Raw genomic sequence first — 12,394 nt, 5'->3', positions numbered from 1 at the left:
GGATTCTGCACTAGCATTAATCCTTACCGGGGGTGTTGCACAGTGGACACACCACTCGCTGCCCCGTTTAACTGACGGGGGTGAGACCCACCTTGCGGTTTCCTATCATGTTTCTGCCAGGACCCATTGCAATTACGCTCCCGATGACCCCAACATCTGCATTTCCTGCACTGCACTTCCTTGCAATCGCGTCTAATGTGTCCCATCTGACCACATCTGAAACATTTAATTTCTGCATTAAACAGTGCTTTCTTGTCCCGCATCTTTGTTACTGCTTCAACTTCCTCTAACGCCACAGCGATTCCGACTGCCTCATTGAGAGTCTTAGGTAATTCCATCCTAATCTTGCAGGAGGTTTCAGGTTGTATTCCCCACAAAAATGCGTCTAGTGCCCTCTGTTCAGCTTCCTACAGAATGGCTTCATTAACCCTATCGGAATCCGTTAGCCCATAGGTATTAACATTAATTTTTCGAATTCGATCTACAAAAGCTTCTATTGATTCCCCATTCCTCTGATACATACTATTCAATTGTTCACAATAATATCTAGACGTATTTTTCCTCCGATACCTTTCCAGCAACCCTTTTTTGAATACTTCAAATGTCCGAGCATCCCTTAATTCTTCATGGCGTGTAACGTATGCTCTGGCATCCCCAGTTACTTTCAACTTAGCCACATGCAAAAGTGTTTCTGCACCCCAATTTCCCAATTTAGCAGCGGTGCTAAGGTTCTCAAAACAAAATCATAACATCCTCCCCTGCTTTTCCCGAGAAAGGGGTGACCAAAGACGCAGCGTTAGTGTCAAGAATTACTGCATTAACAGGAAACCGTTCCTTGCGTGCTTCTTTAGACCGAGCAAGCTCTATGTCTAATTCCGACACTCACTCAAGTAGCTGCTGAATAACCACCTCGGCTGACACAGACTGCTCCATCACTACCAGCTATCGAATCAAGACTACAGTAAGCCCAGAAAGAAGAACAGGATGGAAAGATGGACTATGCTGCAGGTTCAGACAAAGCACCAAGAAACAATTGGCACTTACTTGTCATGTTGCAGGAGTTGCTGATCCATTGTTGCCCTTCTCAGATGCCACATATCCTCGTCGATTACCAGCCACAATTTCCTCCAAATCCAGGGAGAAGACCACTGCTGTCATCAATTGTAGCAGGAGTGTGTGACGAGCAGGTTGCCCGACTGACACCACTTGTAATAGGATGACCGGAGTGGGTGACGTGGTCGGGGTTGTAGGGCGCAGCTGGGTAGAAGAAGGTGGCTGTTTTTAGCAATCTTCCTCTTTATTGTTGGTTCTCCCAATACATTTTCCGGTAGCTCAGTCTCACCACTCGTGTCGTGGTGGAGACGTGTTGATGCACGCAGCCCGGGGAACGTACGCTGTGCTCGGTCAGCGGCTGCGCAGGCGGTTAGCAGCATGAGACCTGGCCAGTTTCTCCCCCCGGCAGGCGTGGCGGCTCGGGAGTTGCCAGTGCAGCTGCAGGCAAAGCCCTTCACCGGCCAGTCCTCGGGGACAGTGTCACTGATCACGACGACATGACAGCGACCAAATGCCCGATTGGTCTAACCGAATGCCAAGACCCACCTCTGATGCCCTTAAATAGTGCAGACCGCTGCTGAATCCACTGGTTACGTGGCGCTGTGAATGTGCTCGACGAGTTGGCTAACACAACCGCGCCACACGTGGCCCGCGCCTGCGTAATGCTGCTAATGCTGCGTTCTGGCTGCTGATGGCTCCATTCATCATGTTGCATGAGTGTTGTTGCTGTTGCTATTTGATTGCGATCTTTCTGATTGTCTCTCACTGGTGTCTATGTGTTCTAAATATTCTAATAAATTATTAAGATTGCTCAAATTTTTGCCCAAAAGTTTGTCACTTACTCTCCATGTGAGGCAACTAATAAATGATCCTTTCTTATGGGATCATCTAAGTACTTAACCTTATTAACATGACAGTCAACGGAAATCCCTGTATCCTTTCCTACAGTTATTATTGTATGATTTTGAACACAACAGTTCAGGGCATAACTATTTCTGTGCCCCTAGGACCAGTACTTTGATTTGAAAGTAATTTTGAAATCTTTCTAAGTTCTAAAGTTTTGTAATCGTGCCATTCCCCTCTACACAGCATCACCTATCATATGACTCATGGTAAATCTTATTTGGTTATAATCTGTCCTTGTTTTGGGTAACATACCTTTTATCAATTTCAAAAATAAAATGGTATAAATTATGGAAATTTGTGATTTAGTCCTTTACTTAATAAAGTATTGAAATCATCACAACTCTTACTTATGACCACACTCATCTTTACCAGATCTACAACCTCTCTTGTCAGTTCTTGTCCTGTATTATTGATCTATGGTACATCCTTAGTATTACTGAGTGCCAACTACTGTGTAAGAGCACAAGAGCACGTGAACATCCTAACTTTTGATGCCTAGCAGATTTGTTGGTTATTTTTCTTTGAATGCTGTTAAACATAACACAGATGCTGCAATCTGAAATATATGGCACTTAAATCTGCCGTGCTACTGCTCTTCTGGACACAATAAAACTTTGCATCAGGGTCCCGAGCACACCTTCAGTCGTGTGTGTTTTAAGGAGCTTTTGCTGATGAACAACCCACATGACGTAATTGCCTTATGATTCAAATACATATGGATGCAGGTCAGGAGGCCAAAAATGTTGGGATCATGGATTTACTTCAGACTTTGTACATCTTCAGTGGGCCATTAAATAACATAATGTGCAAGTAGTAAAGCTCACTACTCTGGAAATTACGAGAAAATCACAAGAGAAGTTTTATGCGTCTATTGTATACCTGATCTATCTGTGTGGAGATGCTAATCGCAAGGAGTCCCTGTGGTCAAGTGGTTAGTGTCCACACTGGAGGTGGGTTGTGGATGATATGGCAGTTCGAATCCCTGTGTGACTTACTTATTTAATGTCTATTTTTTCCATCACTGGTCACATTATTTAATTTGAACGATATCTGACAGGTTTTTAACGGTCATTCTATGATGGCAATCTGCATTCATTATAAACAGACGCATGTACAGTGTCATCGCAGTCTTTGGGATAGCAAAAAAGCTAGCTGAGTTTCATTCACTAGTTCTTTTAACAGTTCCACTCCCTCCTCTGTCGTGTGGGCCAACCTCCGATGGCTGTCTGGGACCAACATCCATTCGCCAATTTCCACCTTGACAGTAGCAGACGATGTCATTGTGGATCCTATTGCTATCTCCGACACTTTGGGCCGCCATTTTGCAGAAATTTTTAGCTCTTCCCACTATCACCCTGCCTTCCTCCATTGGAAATGTGCAGAGGAGGCTTGTGCAATACCCTTCTCTTCTCAGAATTGTGAGTGCTACAGTGCTGCCTCTACCATGAGAACACTATATCAAGTTCTCACCTCATCCCAATCCTCCGCCCCAGAGCCAGATACTGTTTGATTCAGCTGTTGCACTACCTTTCTCTTGCGGGCAAGTACTTTCTGCTTCATACTTACAACTGCATCTGGGCAGAGGGCATGTTTTCCATTCCTAAGCTCGGTAAGGACAAACACCTTCTAGCTACTGCCCCATCTCCCTCACCAGCCGTGTTTGCAAGGTGATGGAACATATGATTTGTGCCTGGCTGGTATGGTGGCTTGAGTCTTGTGATTTACTAACTACTACACAGTGTGGGTTTCGAGTGTGCCATTCTTCAGTTGATCATCTCATCAATTTGTCCACCCATGACATGAATGGTTTTCTGTGGAAGTCCCAGACTGGCTGCATTTTTTGATATGGAGAAAGCCTGCAACACCTGCTCAAGGACTGGTATCCTCCATACTCTCTACACATGGGGCTTCCGTGGCCACCTACCCCGTTTCCTTGAGGAATTTTTAAAAGACTGAGTTTTCAAGGTGTGTGTGGGTTCTGCCTTGTTGGACACCTTTATCCAGTAAAATGGTGTGCCTCAGGGTGCCGTCTTGAGCGTCATCCCCTTTGCTATCGCCATAACCTTATAATGCACTGTCTCCTGCTGGGCATCTCTGGCTCCCTTTTTGTTGATGATTTTGCCATCTATTACAGTTGTCCATGGACCTGTCTCATTGAGCAGCATTTTCGTGACATAATCTGAACATTACTTAGTCACTTTATGTGGACTACCCACAAAGATAATTGTATGTACTTGGCCTCAATGTAATGTGATCAAAGTTACACAAACATATTTACCAAGTAGTCATTCACACAATATGCATTGAAATTACTGACACGAAACATAGTCACAAATGTTCTTATTATAAATAAGTTTTTACATTGTCTCTATTTGTTTGTACTAGTAGACTACCCATAAAGGGACTGGTAAACCTGCTGCACCTCTATTTATTCATCAGTTTGTAGAAGTCACTCAAATTACAACAATGCACTTGACAGTTGCTATGAATCAAATTACAGCAAATCAGATGTCACTCTTTGAAGATACAGTATGTGATCATGTTGTTACGATTGTGGTTCAGGTGAATGCTATGGCACGTGGTCATGCTCTGTTTTGCTACCAAGGTGACAGTGTTGTAAACATTTGTGTTATAATGATAGATACAAGCAGATTCACAATTGAGGATCATCACCTATTTAGCATAGGGGTACCACTGTCCACCAGCTCTACAACAAGTTCCAAACCTCCCCCATGCCGCCTCATAGCGACAAACCCTGTCTCGCAGACCTACTACACTTACCCCACCCTCCAAAACTCCCTCCCACCACCACACAGAATCCAGAACCTAAACAGACTCGTAACACAGTCATGAACCTTTCCTCCAGAACCTTAGCCCCACAGAAATATCAGTCCTTTCCAAACGCCTCACCTCCTGCACCACTCCCAAATTCAATCATGCTGGACTTGTTAAAGATCTTCACTCTTTCTCCCAATCCCTACAGTGGAAACACCTTTTTGCCACCAACCCTACCAGTCAGACTCAACCAAAGACCAATATTGAACCCTGCCTAACTCAGTTCATTCCACCACCCAACCATGATCACCCCCACTGCCCCCAAATCACACCCTGTTAATTTTCCAGAATTTCTTAACCCTCAACCTTGCCTCACCATCATTCCCCAAATCCCTCAACATACAAACTAAACTTACATCTGCAGAAAGAACCACAGGTACCATCTAAAAACTGATCCCGACCTTATAATCCTACCTGCAGACAAAGGCTCCACCGTTGTTGTTTCGAACTGCAAAGATTACCTGACAGAATTACTCCACCAGCAGTCAGATACTTCCACTTACAAACCTTGCCACAGTGACCCCATTCCAGAAATCTAACAGGATGTCCAGTTGCTATTCAAATCCTTAGACCCGTCCTAGAACCTCTCCCTGGAGTCCATCTCTCTACTCACTCCTACCACTTCCCACACTCCTGCCTTCTACATGCTTCCCAATGTCCATAAACCCATAAACCTAACCACTCAAGATGCCCCATTGTGACTGGTTACTCCACTCCCACTGAGAGGATCTCTGCTCTCGTAGACCAACATCTTCAACTTACTACCCGGAACCTAGCCTCCTATATAAAATACACCAACCATTTCCTCCATTGACTCTCCACTGTTCCTGTCCCTCTACCACCCAGTGCCCTGCTCATAATTATTGATGCCACATTACTTTACACTAATATTCCTAATACCCATTGTCTTACTGCTATTCCTTAACGAAGTCAAGGCAGTTGTAAATATACAGGCCAGCCACTGTCATATTTACTTTCTGAAAATAAGCTCGAAATGATTCATATGGGCTCAGTCCTGCTATGCACGTTATGGCTTTCTTTTGCCATTTAAACACTAATTTTGAGCCTACAGAAGTGCCCTATAATAGTATTCCATAACTCAGGTGCGAATGGAAGAATGCAAAATATGCATATAACAGAAGTTCTTCACTGGCACTGCTCCTCAGATTGAATAGCAGATACACAAAACATGCCAATTTGCTACAAACTTCCCTGTGTGGATATCTCAGCTGAGCTTTTGATCTACATGAAATCCTCATAATTTTACTGTTTTGTTATCATGACTGGGAGCATTCAGACTGAATACAATAGCTTCAGTTTTACTATCATTCTTGTGCCATACATTTGCCTCAACCCAAGTAGTGCACCTCTCAATTGCCACCGCCATGCTGTGTTGCACATTTTCAAGGCTGGTATCACATGTTGTGTCATCAGCATATAGCACTGCATCACATGGTACAAGTGCAGGTAAATCATTTATAAAAATAATGAAAAGAAAGGTCCAAGAACAGATCCTTGGGGTACACCCCTTACAACTGGGGGACATTCTGACATTTGATTATTTACCTTAACTAACTGTTTTCTGTTGTCCAAGTATTTATTTATTTATTTATTTCGTGTTCCATAGATCCATATGGGAACATATCCCTGGATATAGAACGAGTCAAGGTTTTTACAGATTATTGTTTTGTGCACAGATACATTGATCTTATCATTAGGTTAAAGAAACTGTGAAGTTTAGCATATACCCTTACATATTTGTTAAGATACAGGACATCTGAAAGAACATACAATCATACATAAATTTGGGTATTGTTCTTAAGTTATACAGGCGTCATATACAGACATGCATAAATTTGGGTATTGTATTAAGTTACACTGTACTTACAGAGTATGATTAATCAGTTGTAGAGGTCACACAGCAAGGTTTAGGCACAAACAAGACATTCTACGCATTTTTGCTAAGAAATTCATCAATATTGTAACAAGATTCATCTAAAAGGAACTGCTTCAGATTTTCTTTAAACTTTGGCACGTTTCCGACCAGTTCTTTAATGTGCGGTGGGAGGGCATTAAAAATCTTGGTGCCACTGTATAAAACCCCCTTCTGGACCATGCTTTTCGTTTATAGCTCATAATGGATATCCAGTTTCCTTTGGGTGTTATAACTGTGGTATGAGCTATTGATTTTGAATAAGTTGCTATTTTTTTAAACAAAGGACATCAGGGAAAAAATATATTGTCAGGTGTTGTAAGGATTTGTAGAGCTCTAAACAGATCCCTGCACGAGTGCCTAGGATGTACTCCACACATAATTCTTATTGCTCACTTCTGTGCATGGAACACTTTTTTTGCTATTGGTTGATTTCCCCAAAATATTATACCATAGGCCATAAGTTGGTGAAAATAGCCAAAATATGCAGTTTTTATAGTGCTCATTTCCCTAGTGTCTGAAATTATTCTTAAGGCAAACGTTGAATTAGTCACAAAAGTCAGCAGATGTCTTGATGATAGAATGTGTGTGTCAGGCATCTTTTGTGACCTGTCCAAAGCCTTCGACATAGTAAATCATGAACCGCTTCTCCAAAAATTGGCACACTATGGTTTTCAAGGCAAATCTCTTAGCTGGATGTCATCATACTTGGCAAACAGAAAACAAAGAGTACTTATTAACATCAAAGGCAAGAAATTTCTCTCTGGCTGGAAACACACTCAATTAGGTGTTCCACAAGGTTCAATATTAGGGCCACTACTTTTTCTGTATTATATTAATGATATGCCATGTCAGATCCAGTCTGATACTATCCTCTATGCAGATGACTAAACAGCTGTAGTCTGTTGTAAAAATGAGGTAGACCTAATTCGTCATATTGAACAAACACTTGGGGAAGTGGAGGCATGGGTCAAAAACAATAACTTGACATTAAATTTTACAAAAACAGAAATTGCTCATTTCACCACAAAACAATCTGCACAGTCTATAAGTGAAATAAGGAATATGGACGAAAAACTAGAGATTGCAGACTGTGTCAAATTCCTTGGTGTATGAGTCAATAAAAACCTGTTATGGAGTCACCATGTGGACAACATACTGGGTCGACTGATTAGCCTTGTATATATTATGAATATCTTGTATAGTATTACTGATTTAGCTGTAAGAAAAACTGTATATAATCCATATTTTGTTGCAGTCATTAGGTATAATATAATTTTCTGGGGGTCTGAAAAAACAAATTTACTTAGCGCTTTTAGACTACAAAAAAGAATCATCCAAGCAATGGTGGGAGCAAAACCAAAGCAACATTGTAAACCTTTATTTGTAAAACTAGATCTAATGAGCATTCCAAGCATATACATCTATGAAACTCTCACTTTCAATAAAAGAAACCCACAACTTTTTAAGAGCAACTTCTTCTTGCATCAATATGATACTAGATATAGAACGAGCTGCATGTTACCTACCCACCTTTTAAAATCATATGAAAAAAACCCATACTATATGGGCATGAAATTTGTAAATAAAATATGGAAAGATATGAATGACACAAATGTAAAAGGTACCAAAAGAGACCTGGAAAAATATCTGAAAGATAAGTTACTATAGTGTAGAAGATTTCATGAATGGCAACAATGAACTATAATTGTAATTGAAATACCTCTTTGAAGATGTTACACCATATATATTATTAGTTTATTGTCTATTTTTAGTATTATTATAAGTGTAAAACTGAAAAGTCACCTATATCACAATCTTTGATTGTATAAGGCATGTTATGTGATAATAAAAATTGAATTGAACTGAACTGAATTGCTGAACTTAGCCTTTTGCATAGATCTTGAATATGGTGGTGCCACTTCATTTTGCTATCTATATGCAGACCCAAGAATTTGGAGGACTCACCCTTCAAAATCTCGTGCTCATCCATTTTTAGGCTCATTTCATTAGTAACATTTCTGTTAGAAGAGAAATGATTGTAATTTGTCTTTTTTAGGTTGACTGTAAGGCCATTGGTTTCAAACCAGATTGTCAAATCTGCAAACGCTTTATTTGCAGCCTCATTTGACACATTCCCTGAGAGATTATTAACTGATAAAGTGGTGTCGTCAGCAAACATGAGTATTTTCCCATATCTGTACATAGTGCTAAGTCATTTATAAATATTAGAAAAAGCAGTGGGCCCAATACTTAGCCTTGAGGTACTCCTACAGTAATGGAGCCCCATTCTGAAGATATCTGGCCATCATGCAGTCCTTCCACGATTACTTTCTGCTATCTACCGCACAGAAAGGATTCAAGCCACGTGCCTATGGTTCCACCCATTCCTAGGGTCTTGACTTTACTCAAGAGAATATGGTGACTTACACTGTCAAAAGCATTTGACAGAAAACAAAATATTTCATTTGTCATCATATTATTATTTATGGCTTCCATAACATTGTCAACAACGGCATGTATTGCATCCATGGTTGATACCCCTTTCCGAAAGCCAAACTGGCTACTGCTGAGGATGTTACATTTACTAAGATGCTCAACCATTCTGCTATGCATCAATTTCTCTAGTACCTTGGAGAAAACTGAGAGTACTGAAATTGGTCACTAGTTTGTAGCCTCAGTCTTTTCTCCCTTTTCATAAATTGGTCGTATAAGTCCATATTTTAACCTGTTGGGAAAAACACCTGCTTCCAATCACGTTTTACTTATATGGCAGAGGACTGTACTTATTTCTTTACAACAGTATTTCAGTAACTTGCTGCAAATGTTGTCATAGGCATTAGGCATAGAGCATTCGCTTTCACTCTGTAGTAGTAGAGCTTTTTTATGAGAATACTGTGGAGACCATAGTCCAATTCATCCCCAAAATAATTCCCTCACTCAACTTAGATATTATGAAGCAACCCGAATAAATAGTGTGTTATTAATTCTAATTGGCAGTAATATTTGTTTGTTCACTATTTTATTATATCTTTCAGTAGCTCTTCTAATGTTAATCCCTATTAAGATTACTCAGCAAAATCTTGACTGTGCTTTATTCTATCTTTTAATTGTTCAGACACTACACAAAATGTATTCTCTGTGTCAGAAAGCTACCTTCCCAGTTATCAGTTTCAGTATGAAAGTATGGACTTCTCTGTATATTATTATAATATTTGTTTTCTGCTTAATACAAAGGATCCTTCTCATTTTCTTTGGACCCCATAGCTTTTACTTAATCTTTGGTTACATGTGTTTCTGTTTTTGGTTGTATGGCATCCACAGGCTTATTTTTCCTAAGTTCTCTAAATTAATTCTTATCTTTTCCCACCATTATGGATGTAAGCTGTCATAACTTTTTCAGTGTATCTCTTATTTTACCAATCACTACTTTCTTTATCATAATGATCCCAAGCTACTCTTAAGATATAACAATTAACACATTTTTCATACTTTTTCCTGTTCTTTAACATTTTACTGTTTTTCTGATATCAGCTGCAAATCTCACTTCTCCATTAAAGGCAATCTCACATTTTCTCATCATCATCTTCTACAACATTCTCATCATCATCTTTTACAACATCTTAAATATTATAAAAACCTACAATCTTTGTCTGACTGTTAGCTCTCTAACACATGTAACAAAAACTAGTGTCATTCTCCTTGATCATGTATGTGTAAACATGGACAAGTGTATATCAGAAAACTTTGATACTGGCTATAGTGACCACCTTTCGCAATTACTGACCGTAAATGTAAATCACATTTTGACCAGTATAGAAAATGTTATCCATAAAAGAATTGATAGTAGGAAAAATATTGAATACTTCCAGTACCTAATCAGTGAACAATCTCTATTACCAACGAAAAGATGGAAAATTTTTTGAACATTTTCAAGTATAACTTTGACATAGCTTTTCCACAAAGGAAAGTGATTCCCAAAAGCACAGGTTGATTCAAAAACTGGATTACATCAGGCACTTAGTATCTTGTAAAAGGAAGCAGGAACTTTTTCTGCAGTCAAACACTCACAGCAGGCCAGAATTAATTAATTATTTCAAAAAATGCAAGCTAGTTTGGAAATGTGTCATAAAAGAGGCAAAAATTAACGAAAATGACAAATATATTATGAAGTCATCCAATAAAACTAAGTCCATGTGGAAAGCTGTGCAGGAACTTACGGGGAAGAAGACAACTCACAAAAAATATTGTGATATAACATGATAGAAAGAATGTCACTGACCCTAAGACAGTTGAAAACAGTTTCAGTTCTTATTATGCAACTGTTGCTGGAAAATTAGTGAAGGAAAAATTTGGAAATCCACCTAATACAACATGGAAAGAACTTTCATCTATTGAAATAAATAATATATCCATGTTCCTCAGTCCAGTAAGCCCAGCAGAGCTTCTAAATACCATTAATTCACTGAAGAGTAAGTATTCAAGTGATATTGATGATATTCCAGATTATATTATAAAAATAACAGCAAAACAAATACTTTCGCCTTTATTGGACATATTCAATTCATCCTTATCATGAGGTGTCTTCCCTCAGCAACTCAAAATGGCAAAAGTAATACATCTATATAAAAAGGTGATCATCAATGTATGGGTAACTAAAGGCCTGTGTCTCTACCGTCAGGGTTTTCGACAATTATTGAAAAAGTGTTCCTTGCAAAATTAATTACATTCTTTGACAAGAATAGTCTTATTTCTGGATGTCAACGGGGCTTCAAACCACAGCGATCAATTGAAACAGCCACTCTCAATCTGATGAACCATGTCTTAAATGCACTGGACAACCACAGAAATATCTCAGGTTTATTCCTAGACCTAACAGAAGCTTTTGATGTGATTGATCATTCTATACTCCTGAGGAAGCTTGAATGGTATGGTGAAGAGGTGTGCCAAACCAGTGGATTAAATCATATTTGGAATATCACTCTCAGGTAACTGAAATTAAGTGCATGGAAGGAAATGAACTCCAGGTACACCTTTCGGAACCATGTAGACTAAGTCATGGTGTTCCTCAGGGCTCCATTTTAGGTCCCTTTCTTTTTTTGGTCTGTATTAATGATTTCCCATCACACGTTAGGGATTCTGAACCACTACTGTTTGCAGATGACACCAGTCTATAGATTGAAGGGAATAAAGAAGAAAATCTTACTGCATCTGCAAAAGATATTACAAAAGGAGTGTCTGAATGGTTTACCAGAAACAAGCTAATAGTTAATCCCCAAAAAACGGTACTCATGGATTTCCACACTGATCAAAATAAAAATCCGGCACAACCTATGTATAGATAACCAAAACGTTAGTGCTGTCAACGAAACTAAATTTCTTGGGATTCATATCCAGGAAAATCTTAAATGGAGCACTCATATCACATCCCTAAATTCAAAAATATCAAAAATGAGCTATGTATTAAGAATTCTCTGCAACAATAATAGTGCAGAAACAGTTAGGGCTGTATACTTTGCTCATGTACATTCAATACTGAAGTACGGTATCATTTTATGCGGAAATGTACACCAGGCCATAACAGTTTTCAGGAAACAAAAGGCAATTATAAGAATAATGAAACAAGTGATCGTACCCCTTCTCTGCATCTATATACTGGAAGCAGTC

The sequence above is a fragment of the Schistocerca nitens genome, chromosome 10 (genome assembly GCF_023898315.1).
Source record: "Schistocerca nitens isolate TAMUIC-IGC-003100 chromosome 10, iqSchNite1.1, whole genome shotgun sequence".
Classification (NCBI taxonomy): domain Eukaryota; kingdom Metazoa; phylum Arthropoda; class Insecta; order Orthoptera; family Acrididae; genus Schistocerca; species Schistocerca nitens.
This window is presented reverse-complemented; position numbering follows the sequence as displayed.